The sequence below is a fragment of the Lissotriton helveticus genome, chromosome 2_1 (assembly GCF_964261635.1).
Source record: "Lissotriton helveticus chromosome 2_1, aLisHel1.1, whole genome shotgun sequence".
Lineage (NCBI taxonomy): Eukaryota > Metazoa > Chordata > Amphibia > Caudata > Salamandridae > Lissotriton > Lissotriton helveticus.
The window spans coordinates 228,585,969-228,599,821 of NC_136059.1; the positions used below are offsets into that span (position 1 = coordinate 228,585,969).

General features: G+C 42.4%; 1 pseudogene; it reads right to left on the reverse strand.

The window, feature by feature from the left end:
* Positions 1-10,187: 10,187 nt before the first annotated feature.
* Positions 10,188-11,516, reverse strand: LOC144820100 (uncharacterized; annotated as a pseudogene).
* Between the last annotated feature and the right edge of the window lie 2,337 nt (positions 11,517-13,853).

Here is a 13,853-nt window from a genome sequence, read left to right on the forward strand (position 1 = left end):
TAGCATGGGACAAAACGGATTATAAAATCTATGGCCCAGTCGAGCTCAGTTAAAGATTTCATTAAGTGACTTTGTAAAACCGAGTACATTCTCTGATGATTGGGACTTTGAAAGTATTAATGATATGATGTCAGATTTAGTAATGTCAGCAAAATTTACAGAACATGATTACTTACAGGGTTCATCAAATTATGAAGAAATGTATTGTTATAATCACTTTGCACATCACTAGTTGCATAAATCTGCTCAGCCTAGAAATGTTTTTAATTATAATCAATGGGAACATTGTGCAACTCCACCTAAAAGCAGTTAGAAAACATTTTATGAGAAATTCCCATACTTCTCAGGGTTTAACACAAGTGATGCAGAAACGTTTTATTTCAAACTGTTAAATAAGACAGGGGTAAAAACAATGCTGACTAATACTAAATTAATCTATTCGGAAACATTTTATGAAAAAATTATTACATTTGGTTTGAATTTCTGGAAAAACAACATTGAAACAAAAACCATCTGGGGTACCAAAGATTGGCAGGTCCAAGGTCTAGAAGCATTATTTCGAGCCTGCATGATCCCAGAACAAATAATATTCTTGAATGATACCATTCAACAGACAACATGTCTTGGCCTAGCCAAAATAAAAGACTTAAACAAACCGTCTATTCCAAAGCCAACACCTGACAGTAATAGCACTACAGATGTTGAGATAGACGTATCCCATATTTTAAACCAAAACAGAACACATCCTGATTGGAAAAAATGGTTGATCTGGCCCACAGACACAAATAACTGTCAAGATAGATTCCTGAACAAAATACAGGCGTTCAAAATGACCAGGCCAGACCCAAGATACTCCCAGAGACAACATCCAGGGATAGTAACAACATACAGTGTAGGGAAACTCTGCCTCGAACTCTGCCTCGAAATCCACACTGGCTGAAATTAAGCAACACTTGACTTTACTTAAAGATGGTGCTGACTTGCGTGATTTCATAATGGGACCACGCAAACAGCGTCAAAAATGTTTCATAGCGGCCGGTGTATACGCTGCGTACAACGAAGCTTGGAAAGTAATGCAAATTGAAACAGCAGAAAAAATACGAGAAATTGACCGTATTCATTTGGAAAAATCACTTTCTGTTGTGGACAATGGGTTAATGACTCTGTCCTCCAGAATATATTCACTGGACAGTATTGTATCATCTGCTATTGATATAATAGAACAGGACTTACTAATGTTACAACACGGTCAGTCCCAATTACGTTCTATTGTACAGCTTGGCTGGACGTTGCAAAATCTGCGTTCAGGCTACGTGCCCTGGCGTTTAATCAACACAACGCCATTATTCTCTATCTTTAACCTTACTGATACACAAATCAGTTTGGCACAAAAAGGAGCAGACTATGCGATTCTGAGCATTGAAAAACTTGAGAGATTACCATTGACAATGTCAGAAAGACCTGTCATTGAATGGATAATACACGGAATAATTACAATTCCGATAACAAGTTTCAAATTTAAATACTGCCAAGAGTATGTACCAGCGGGCCTGTATGAAAGGTTGGTTAAAGGGTACATTAAGTCATCATGGAAATTACCTTATACACACACATGTTACAGTGAAAAGAAACAGAATGTATTTCTTAGTGGAAAGAATTGTAAACAATCACTAAGCGGTATACTTCTTTGTCAAGGTATTAACCTGCATGGGGCCTGTGAGGGGACTTCAAATAACCTTTAATGTCACCAGCACGGCACACCTGCAACACAAATAGAGCCATTCTTTAGACGACTTTCTAACGGGAGTTACATTCTAATAGTGGACCACAGCTGTTGTGGCATGGTGCCAGGAAAAGCCTATCTCGTGAGCGTGAGTTCCATGGTCACTTGCTGTAAGCAAGTATTGTATCCAAACAGCACTCCAGATAGGGAGGCAACAATTTGGCCTTCTTTGAATATCTCTTCTATTCGAATTGATACTTTAAGCAGAATAAAGTCTGTCCTTTTACAGACAACTGTGCCCTTGACGTCATCAAAAGAAACGTATGATCTGTAAGTTGCAAGGACAACGGCAGAGATACATAGCCTTTTATCAACAAATTGCCCCGTGCATTTCATGGAAGTGCTAAGCCAAATACTAAATATGTCAGATACCAGTGCTATCCCCCATATATTTAAGACAATTTTTTCGGGACTGTTAACACCCTCCGAAACAGTTCTGGGCATTTTTCCTAATTTTGTCCATTCTGTCTTTGGTGGCCTACCACTCCTTTTGGGACTTGTAGCAGGAATTGTATTTTTAATACTTCTGCTCCGATATGGCAAGCCAAGTCGCAGACAAGACTCCGGCAACAATGGAAGAAACGATCCTAGCTATACGCTATCGGACCGCATAACTAAAGTCCTAGGATTAGCCCGGCTAAGAGATCTGAATATGACCTGGTTTCTTTCATTCAGACCCATCTGGCAGAATTGCATCTTACCTGTGCTTCGATGTATGCTATGCGGAGAAGAATGCGTGTTGGACGTCTGTCTTACACTACCATCAGCAGTACCATTGGATACCAATACTTTGCTAAGTCCGATAACGGCTCATGCATCGTGTTGTCCCCATCGGCTACCCATTCTGATGACGGCATTCGTTGAGACTTCACCACTACGAATAGGGGGTAGTGAAGTACGAGGTGAAAGCAGCATCACCCAGGTACGACCTTCTGTGAGCATTGCTGATCCTGACATCGATGATAGCAATCATTCTCACGACTGCACTGTTGCGGCATTTTCAAAGTTGGTCGAACTTTCACCTGAAGCCTTAGACCAATTTTTTGAGAGTCTGTCTGAAATGATGTTCTCCCCTGAACAGAAAGAATAACTTTTTAAGCAACGAGCACACAGCGTTCCCTGAACTCTGAATTCGGCCTTCAGCTTTGTTAAACAAAAGCTACTGAAATTATTTGGAACTATTTTTTCCCCTGAAGCTAAATTATTTTTTTCCACTTCCAAAATATTTACCTTTTTCTGGCACATGTACTCTGCTTAAAGTAGAACTATTCTTAGAGAACAGAGCTTCTATTTTAGGAACTCTAGAGACAATATATTACCTCAGCCTCTAGCACATGTACAGCATTTTGTATTAATATGTGATGGAATGGTCTCGACCTTCTCTTCTGTATTAAGAGCCATTTCATGTGTAATTTTCGCGAATCATTCAGCTGATAATTATATACAATCCTTTTTTCTGAATGATAACACTGCTTAATAAGCATACAGTAACAATACTCACTTTCGTGTATTACCATAAACCATTTCAATATGCAAATTTATGTATTTTGGGGTGGGTTGGAAAAACACATGCATCATTATATGTTTATATGTTTACTATTGCTTAGTTTTAAGTAATGAGGGACATTAGATCGTGGAATGGGTGTTGTAGTTCTATCTAGGACACTAAATTTGATAGTCCTGATCTGTGCCCTTATGTGGTTATAATAAATAATATCCCTATGAAGGCAGAAGAATCATATCCATATTTAGTCGTAGCCCATGCAGTCCACATTAAGCAAAGGCTAATTCCCCAGGCTCCTAGAAAGTACAACGAGTTCTGTAAACAAATCAAACCTCCAGCAACCTAGGAATTCCCCATTGTTTTTGTTTTGATTTCATCCTAGAACTCGTGTGAGCACTCTAAGAACGGCCAGTTCTTAGTGACATCTTTATTGACGTCTTATGTCCAACCTTACGTCAAAACCAGGCACCTTTCAGGTATAAATATACCAACGTTGCCTTAAGCAAAACACACGGTGGTGGTTTTGGAGCAGAGCAGCAATCTACTTGCCCGAGAGTCCAGCTGATGCGAGAGCCCACGGACGCTGCCCATCCCTTTTGACGCACTGAGAGAGATGCTGTCTTTTCTCCTGCCGAGAAATCCAGCTCCGGTGTTTCCAGATACCTTCGCGGGTTACTGGGATATCGAGTCCTGAGAGAGAGAAACAAGACCTCCTGCTTTCTAATGCCCCGGTACGGAGCTGACTAAAACCTTGGAGAGAATTCTTGATTCAGATTCTTGGCAAAACCAACTTAACTTAAACTGCTACTTACTTACTCCTTCCCACGTATTAGGCTTAGGTCAGGTACACCGGGGTAGGCGTATTTAGAAGCACCAGTTGAGTACGTTAGTCAATGTATATAAGTATGTATATATTTTATCTATTTTAAAGTATCTTATGGCTAAGAAACCATATCAATGCTTTTACAGTATTATTTCTTAATCCTCCTTTTACTGTACGCACTTTACTTTACTATGAGTATTGCAATTGTGGCAATTCATTTCTCTTGTATGAGAAAGAAGACTGCTCAATAAATAACAACCTTTTATTGAAAAGGCCCGTCTCTCTTTTCTCTGCACTCTGGTGAAACTAAGTATGCACACTTGACTGAGTGAAATAGCTGTCTATTGTTTTCACACGACTCTAGAGATACACTCTTATTCTGAGGGAGCAAAGTTGTCATGTTATATGGTTGTCAGAAGCTAATCCCTTCTTGTCTATCCAGGGAGGTTAAACTCCTCCTCGTTTATTCGAGAAAGTTTCTAGTGACCTCTGAGCTAGCTGGCAAAACGTAAGTCTAATATAGTCAGTAGAGACCTAGTCGACCTCAGTCCTACGTCTACACTGCTGAATATATTATTCCAATGCGCAGAGCCTATTGGGAATATAGGAACTACACTACAACTTAGAACCTCAGTGAATTAGGGTGTGCCAAAACTCACATCAGTATCCAAAATCCCCTACCAGACTAGCAATCAGTGTCTCATTGGTTCTTCGATACCCCCAATGATTAGACAATCCAGAACATGGACTTAGAACACCTCAGGTAACATGGAACACATGAACACTCTTTCATTATACTAACATACCAATCCAGAGGGAAACATCCTTTACCACGCAACTTTAACCACGCAGTGCCTTTACAACACAGGTTTTACAATGAAAACCATTACAACGCATTGCACTGGGGGGCGCTCTAGGATAGGGAATAGTTTTAATTTACTATCCAACACCTTCCCTACTATCCACGGGGACTGAAGTTGGAATAGTAAATTAAACTGTTCACTATCCAGCACCCCCAAAGCAATGCGTTGTAAAGGCTTGCGTTGTAAAACTTGCGAAGTAACAGAATACGTGGTAAAAGCATGCGTTGTAACAACGTACATCCCAATCCAGAACGAGGAGTGAATGAAGACACATGCAAGTTTGAAACATTCATTTCTAATGCAGTGTTCTCAAGCGCAGTATTACAAGCAAACATATTATAAGCGACAAGGTTATCAGCATAGTAACTAGTCCATAAACTATAAAGGGAGAAAGCATGTTAAAATGCTTAAGGGAAGAAGGCTAAAGGAAACCTCAGTCTTATCCTCCCTTGTTAGTATATTATATTATATCTACAGAAGGTCTCTTTGGGTTTAGAAGGGCGGCCCCATACCTCTTGGTCTTAGTAGAGAGGAATCACATCATCTCCTACGACAGCTCTCTGCACGCGAATATTCATCAAGTGTGTTTGTATGATCTGTGCAGTGCTGTGTTAAACGCGCCAAAAGCCAAAGTCGGCCCCAGCTGCATATGTGTTATGTCTAGAATGGGGTCTGATCAGACCGAACAACAACCACTGTGTTGAAATACCCTTGAAGGCCTCGTCACTCACTGTACAGACATAGCTTACGAAGCAAAGCTGATACAATTGGAAAACATATTATTCGCGTGTGAAGCAAAATATTCTACTATGCTCAAAGCATTAATAACAATATGTGCCGTGTGCGGAAGCAGCAGAAAGGAAAAATGGCATTTAGACTTTTAATAAGCTCATGCTAACTTAACACAGTGTGAAGGCAAGGCCTATCTTCATGGACTCCCTCCCTTGATCCGAGCACGGATAAGTTAAGATTAGAGGCAAATTTTGGAATGCAGAGTTCAACAACGACAGTCAGAACCAGTATCGAATTTGCACAATGGAAAATGGAAAAATGTTCCAAAAACCTCATAGTCAGGCAATAATTCAATTCCAAATGTGTTAGGCATTGGGCCTATCAAAGTCAATAGGTCTGGGGCAGAGAAAAAATTTGTATAGGCTCGAATTATTTTTCACATTATTCGAAGTCCAATAAATGACCTCAGTTGTGGGAGAGATAAGTATTGTCACATCTCATCCAGACAACAAATATGCAAAATATGCAGCAACAGCCTCCAACAGGAAGTCACTGTTCACATCCGAAAACATTTCAGCCATCCAGTTTAATAAAGGAAAAGAGCACACATGTTCCTCCATTACCGGAGCCTCTAGCACCATCAGAGGACAACTCGGTGGGTTTTCAATGAAGCAGTGTGCCAAGAAATCTTGCGCCACTGCGAATATATTCCAACAACCCAGAATTCCATGCATCGCTGCAAAGGCCATAATCCCTCCGTCAGAACAAAGCAATTTATGAGCAACTAAGGGGCTCATAAGTTGATTATAATCCACATCGGGAGACACCATGTTGCAGATACACAAATCCAGGGCCCAGTCGAAATCGCAACTCAGGCAATGAAAGACAGGCTGGATGCATGTAAAGTAGGAAAATCGAAACGATAATCCATAAGACGCACTCAAAGTAGCAAGAGGCAGCACTCCATAGTACTCAAGCATTCTGTTGCGCAACAGCATCAGACATGACAGCTCTTCTTGAAACACAGGACGTACATCCATTCAGAATAAAACAAAACAGTAAAAGAACGCCTGCAGCTAGAGCCAGCAGAAAGGGAAATCCACTAAATAGGCTGGAAAAAATCGAATGAAAGAAAGCCGGAAATACACCGAAGATAGTTTGAAAAGAAGTCACAAGGTCACTGCTTACTACTTTATCAGTAAATCTCTGCAAATCAGTATTTAATAAAGCATGCACCTCTGTGCGGGTGTTTGCCACGTGAAGGACGAATGTCTCACAAGCAGATGTGAGGGCTACTTCTTTCTGGGACAAAAGAGCTCTTATGCGACTCATCCCGTTGAACTCTGCTTTCAAGGTCGGAATCGTGGGGCAGATGGAAACATCAAGCTTCCCATGCGGGGGAGGATACATTACATTCTTACAGCAAACTACACGCTCACTACATAAGCAATACCTCCCATTAACCCACAGCAATCTTCATTGTTTAAAAGCAAATAACTCCCATTAGCTAGTAATGTGAATGTGGGTACAATAGCAGGCACTGGCGTACCTTTCAAAACACAGGCTAAATTGGGTTCATTCTGGTTACAAGAGCCATGTAATTGGGTATGTCTACACATCAACGAATGATCGGGCGTTTCAGTGCAATCTTCACCATTCAAATAAACCTCTTTACCCTCCCTAAGGCATCTATAGGTAAATGGAAGCGACCAAGCTTCATGGAGAAATGCACTTCCCAGAGGTTCATATCTATCAATTGCAAAGTACTTCATACAATTTTCGAACTTGAATAGAGGGAAAGGGAGAGTTATTAACCCGTGTATAAGCCACGTTGCTGAAATGGCCTCTGTCACAGAAAACGGAAATGACTCTAACTTCTCAATGTGTAACAGAGAAAAAGAAGCATCTTTCATTGACAGCAAGTGCTGCTTATCAGTCAAATTGAATGGGGCAAACAAAGAGGACGTGTTCATGCAATGCCATGGCATTTTGCCAGCTTTTAAGGTTTGCAAAGTCCAAGCAAATTGCATAATGGAACGCAATTGATTTTGACCATGGTACAAAGCAGACACTTCATCCTGCACAATATCAACAACAGATGATACTATATTGTCTAAAGTGTAAAGGCGGGAAGAGAGCGTGTTAATGCTATTATCAACAACTGCTAGCACTTTCTCTACATTAGCCTGATCTATAGATCTAATGCGGCTAGCTGCCTCAATCTGGGAAGTTTTCCAGAATTCGTTGTAAACAGCATATATCCATCTTTTAGATATGCCATTAGCCGGGCCTCCTATAAAATCATTTAGATCAACATCGTCAGTTAGTTTAGATAAATGTAACTTAACTGACGTCAAAGTGGAATGTTTGAGCCAATTCCGACATAATTTGCCTACAGAATAGGTAGTCACAGAATGGCCCCTTTCAAAACGGGGATCCACACTGACCTGTGTAAAGCCTCGAGCCAAAGCCAGAAAACGATGCTGACAAGAATCAGCACTTCTGTGCCAGAGCAACCAACCCTTGGGATCCAAACTGGATATGTTAAAGGAAGAATTTAGCAACAGAGTTTTCAACTCTCTGTTCGAAAATTTAGTAGTAGTATCCCAACTGGAATATTCCTCTAAGTCAGGAAAAGAAGGAGTATTAAACTTTTTATTAGTAGCCAATACAAAGCATGTCGTCTGTGAAATTGTAGCATTCAGAAACAACATATGGTTCGGGATGAGGCACTCAAGGTGCAAAGCCTCAGTGCCTTGCACTTGCCAAGTTTTAGAACCCCAAACTGATTTAAGGTCAATGGTATCCTTCCACAACTCGTAGCCACCTACAGCCAACTGGTCTAGAAAGGACTTTGAATACAATAATTTAGTATTGGTAAGTCTAACCTTAGATGTGGCCTTTTCAGTCATCTTAAAATAAAATGCATTGGGATTCGACTGGTTGAAATCGGTGAAATAAGTGAACCTTTTAAAAAAGGTAGCAGAACTGTCCCGTACAGGTGCTGGTCAATGTTCCCATTCTGTATAATTTACAGTATTTCTCCTAGTATTAGCTTTATGCAGGTAGTGATTGCCAAAATGTTGGTAACAATACAAATCACCGTAATTAGCAGATTCCAAATACAAATCTTCATCATCAAAGGCAGCATAATACTTAAAATCAGAAAAAAAGGCTTCCACGGCCTTAACATCCCAATCACCAGAACATATATTTTGTTCAACTACATCCCCCATAGAAACTCTAAGCACATGAGGGACATTTATAACCTCAGTGTACCCATGAATTTTGAAAACGAACAGCATCCCATACAATCCGTCTAAGACAGGCCAAGCAGTGATGTTAACAAAAGCCAAGTCTCTCTTCAATCTGTGTGATGAGGAATGGGGAGCCAATGTTCCATTGATATGTCGAATGCATGTTCTCTCCTCGACATAGTGTCCATTGACAAGCCGAAAAAAATATACCACAAAGCCAATTGACATAAAAAGGTATACTGAAAAAAGCACCAACCAAATGTAGTTCCAAGGGGGAATTAAAAAATGTTTTTAAATAATTTCACCCCAACAGAAATCCTTGAGGGTTCCTTTGATGTTCGAGAATCAGTGTCAATTGAAAATCTGGATTCTGTAGCCAAGTGAGTTTGCAAATCAGGCATCGATAAGTCAGTTGGTTAAGTGTAGTCAGTTTCATCAAGTTGGGTACCAGGCTGTGTACTTAATGACAGACTAGAAACTGCAGCCATCTCGAGGGCAACATCAGGCACTGGATTAGAAGCCAGGGCCAAAACAGAATTTGTCAAAATCGAAGGACATGAGACTGCCGGTGTCATACTAAGAAGAATCGGCCACTCTGTGTATCTTGACATTGTCAATGGAGAAATACCTGTTTTCCTTACGACCTGGAAGTGGTGGTAAAATGACTGTTCTTGTGTTCTTCACTCCAAGCACTAGAACCGGGGCTCGATAAGAGGGACCAAATTCTTTCTTGTTTTCGATCTTCTCTTGAACCAGCCAACTACCGGAATCTGCAACGCAGCTTCAGATGTGCAGGGCAAATGTTCCTTTGCAAGACTGTCTCTCGTCTCTTGTAGATTCTGTAAAATATTGCAATGTTTATCTACGTCAAAGGAGGCAGCAACAGCCGCCTGGTCTAGACCGTCAAGGTCCGAGACATACATCTTGATACCAAAGAGCATTTCGTATGGGGTCCGCCCTCCCAGAGACCTTCTAGGGAGAATATTTAGAGCACGCTGTACGCTTTTGAGATGGGCCAGCCAGTTCCTGCCAGTGCCTATAACTCTAGCTGTCAAAGACTGCTTTATATCTCAGTTCATTCGCTGCACAACACTATTACCCTCAGGTCTGTATGGAGATGAAAACTTGACTTGGACCCCCAACAAAGCCATGGCATCCTTATACGCCTTAGAGACGAAAGCAGGACCCTGATCCGAATGGAAGGTACCACAGGCAAAAATCCCTACTAAAAACACGCAAGTCTCATGACAGTTCGCGAATCAGCGCTGTGGTGTGGCCACACCCACACAAAGCATGTGCATGAATCAACTTCTACTAAGATGTACTTATACGCAGTATCAGAAGAAAAAGGACCGCAGTGATCTAAGTAAACACAACCTAGCGGTTTATTAGAAATGTACAACTGTGTCTGGGGGGGACACGCAGCAGTTGAAGGTTTAATCTGCTGGCAAATGTCACATTGAAGGACATAATCACACGTCTGTTTGTACAGTCCCCGCCACCAGAAACGTTGTTGTAGCTGAGAAACAGTAGCCGAAACGCCCGCATGCACAGACGCAACACCTTCATGGGCAGCTGTAATCAGAGAGGACCTGCGGTCTGGGTTGGGAATCAACCTTTGACCAACGTCAGGTATTTACACATAAGGTACTTTATCAGGACTTAAGTGGTATGAATACTTCAAAGGGAACCCCTTAGGATATTTACTTCCCTTCTCAGTCGCAGCAACAGCTGCCAAGATATCATCATCAATCTTACTTTTGGAACGTGTAACGGCTGCAACCAAATATGTCGATACTGCTTGTTTTGGTGCCTCATCAGCCAATGAATTACCAACAGCGTGGACTCCTACACTCTGATGACCGAGAGTATGAATTACAAACACGAGTGGCAACTGCTCTTTAAGCTCAGCCACTCGGACCCAGATCATTTTATGTTTTATTGTGCTACCCTTGGAATCACGAAAATCATTCTGAATCCAAAAGAACAGGTTTTCATCGTAGGACTGGACATAGTAGTAAGAATCACTCACAATAAGAGTTGTCACACTAGGATCAGCGTACTCCAATGCAAGCATCAGAGCACAAAGCTCTGCCAATTGTGCGGTGCAGTCTCCTAAAGTCTGTGTGTGCACGACCCTGGACTTGAACTCATCGTTCATCATGGCACCTACCACAATGGCGCAAGCTGAAACGTAAGCGTGCTTAGACCCATGCGCAACTTGCGCTGAACCATCAGTGTAAATGATACAATGGAAATCCTCAAAAGGCCGCATAGTCAAAGGTGCAGGATGAACAAATTCATACTGCAAAAACTCCTGCGACTGTAGGGAGGCATCAAAAATAAACGTGACATCCGGAGACGTCAATGATGCTGCCCATTGTATCCACCGTGGGTGCAAAGCTTTAGAATTAGGTACACTGGCTTTCGTCACTGCCTCCAATACAGGATACGGGGTAACAACTAACATACGTTTTCTCTGCGACAGTGCACGTTCCTTTAGAATCGCGTTCTGCCCTGCTGTCAAACCTTTTTCCACAGTGGAAAACCACATTTCTGTCGATGTGTACAAGTGTGACTTGTAAGCATTAGGTACTGTGTCTCCTTCGTCAAAAGTAAGGTACGTGAAACCCACCACCCCAGGGATGATTCTTATCCCCAGGTTGGTGTGGTTATCACGAGTCAGTAAGAATTTAGATTCTAGAAGATCTGCTTGCAAAGATTGCAAAACAGCTGTATGTTCCGGCAGCCAGCAAGATTTGGTAAAAGTAGGTTGTATCAAAGCATACAAAGACTTGATATGCTGGGCATATTCAGGAATGTATGAACGCCCGAAATTCAAAAATCCCAGCAAGGACTGCAATTTTTTCAGAGTTGTCGGAGTGTGCAGTTGTGCGCATTTCTCCAAGAAGTGAGGAGCCAATCCTCGACCTTCATTGTTGAGCTCGTAGCCCAGAAACAACACTGTGTATTCTGCACTATGAGACTTTGCAAAGTTAAATTTGTAACCAAAGTCCGCAAAGCTACAAATTATGCGGTCAACACGACACAGATGCGCCCAAAGTTCGTCGTCTGTGAGATAAATGTCATCCACATACGAACACGCATTTGGGTCAACTCTCTCCTAGAAAGAGACAATGCGGGCAGCAAACACACCTGGACTATTCTTATAGCCCATCGGCAACCGTTTAAAATGGCGCTGTATGCCGCCGCTTGTAAAACTGGTGCATTGGGAACTTAGACCATCCAAATGGTGGGCAAAAAACTGTTGGATATGTCAAGCGTGGTTTGAAACCATTTACGCATAAGACTCTCCACTAAGGCAGAGCCGTGAGTATTCTGTACTGCACAGGTACGGCAATGCGAGTTCAAATGCCGGTAATCCAATACCAAACGGTACGATCCATCAGGCTTGGTCACAGTAAAAAGTGGGTTATTCATCGGTGACACACAAGTTTCAATTACACCTTGATATTCCAATTGTTCAAGGATTTCCACAACGGAAGCCTTAGCTTCACGTTGGATGGGATATTGAGGTTGAGGCTGTGGCATAGACCGTAAGGGAATCTCGTGATGTGGGGAAAATGTATCCCACCCACAGTGTGTACGATACAGAGCCAGCGCAAGAGCCTTAGCCCACTCTTCTACAAAATTCAGCGCATGCTCCTTCGAGACAGTGTGCGCGAAACTAGGGAGGATCCCCTCCTCCCCTCTTGGAGCTGCGAGAACAAAAGGTGGGGGCGAGTCAGCATCCGCCAACAAAATGTCATAGGTAGTTGTAAGATTTTCCCAAAATACCCCTTTTATGGTACGTCGTATGTCACCTTTAATTAAAAGGACAATGTTAAAAAGTCTATCAGGGGGAGCCACTCTGGTATCAGCTGTCTCCACAACAACAAACTGGTCAGTCGCTGTCACCTTCAGTAGTGGATGCAGGGCCTCTCGCACTATGGTAATCTCCGCCACGCTGTCCAGCAAGGTCAGAGCCCATGTCTGATTCCGAAGCTGCGTTCTCACTATCAGTGGCATATCTCGCTGTTAAGGCGGCAATTTTCTTTTTCTGAAACTGGGGCCTTTTCGGTGTTAAATCGTCCTGCTTGCCTTTACTGTCTTTAGGGTAGGGCTGGTTGCGTCCCTGCTGACCACCCCGACCTCTTCCGCCTCCTCCACCACCGGTCAATGAGGCCGATGAGTCCTGAAAAGAACGAGGAGAGCGTTGTTCAGAAACGTGAAAACGATCAGGTGATTTTATCGTCGAGTGATCTCGCAAGTCATAAACACGTTCTGTAGGTGCAGCCACAGGCGATGCTGGACATGACCCCTGCTTCTGTTGTTGTTTACCCTGTTTCTGTTTTTTTGGCCAATTTTGTTTCTTAGCCTTGGGCTGGTCGTCTGTTTCCGACTTCTGCCCTTGGGGTTGTTTTTTCTCTTTTGTCGAGAAAGGCTTGAGACCCAAACTGTTATGGCCCACAGTTTTATAAGCCGCCGTAATAATTGTCGGCAACTGGTGGGGTTTATCGGTATCAGGAACTGCCTGCAAAGCATTAGACACCTGAAAGCTTACCGCATCTCCCTTGACATTTGCAAGGACGAGATCGGAAACAACGTCAAAACTGCCGAAGAGCGCAATGCCCAATTCAACCGCTGCCTCCGATCCGTGCTCATCTTGAACATGTTTAATGACAGAAGGGAGGACGGTCATTGACGGAGTGCTGAAGCATCTCGTGTACACCGCCGCAAAAATCTTACCCCAAGGCTCACAGTCACCAGCTTCGGGTATCAAGTCTTTAGGCAAACTAATTGTCAGAATCCTGTGTTTTTCAACAGGAGTCGTGTTAGGAAATACTGCTTCCAGCTGGTCAAATTTCTCTGCAAGCCAGAAAGGCATATC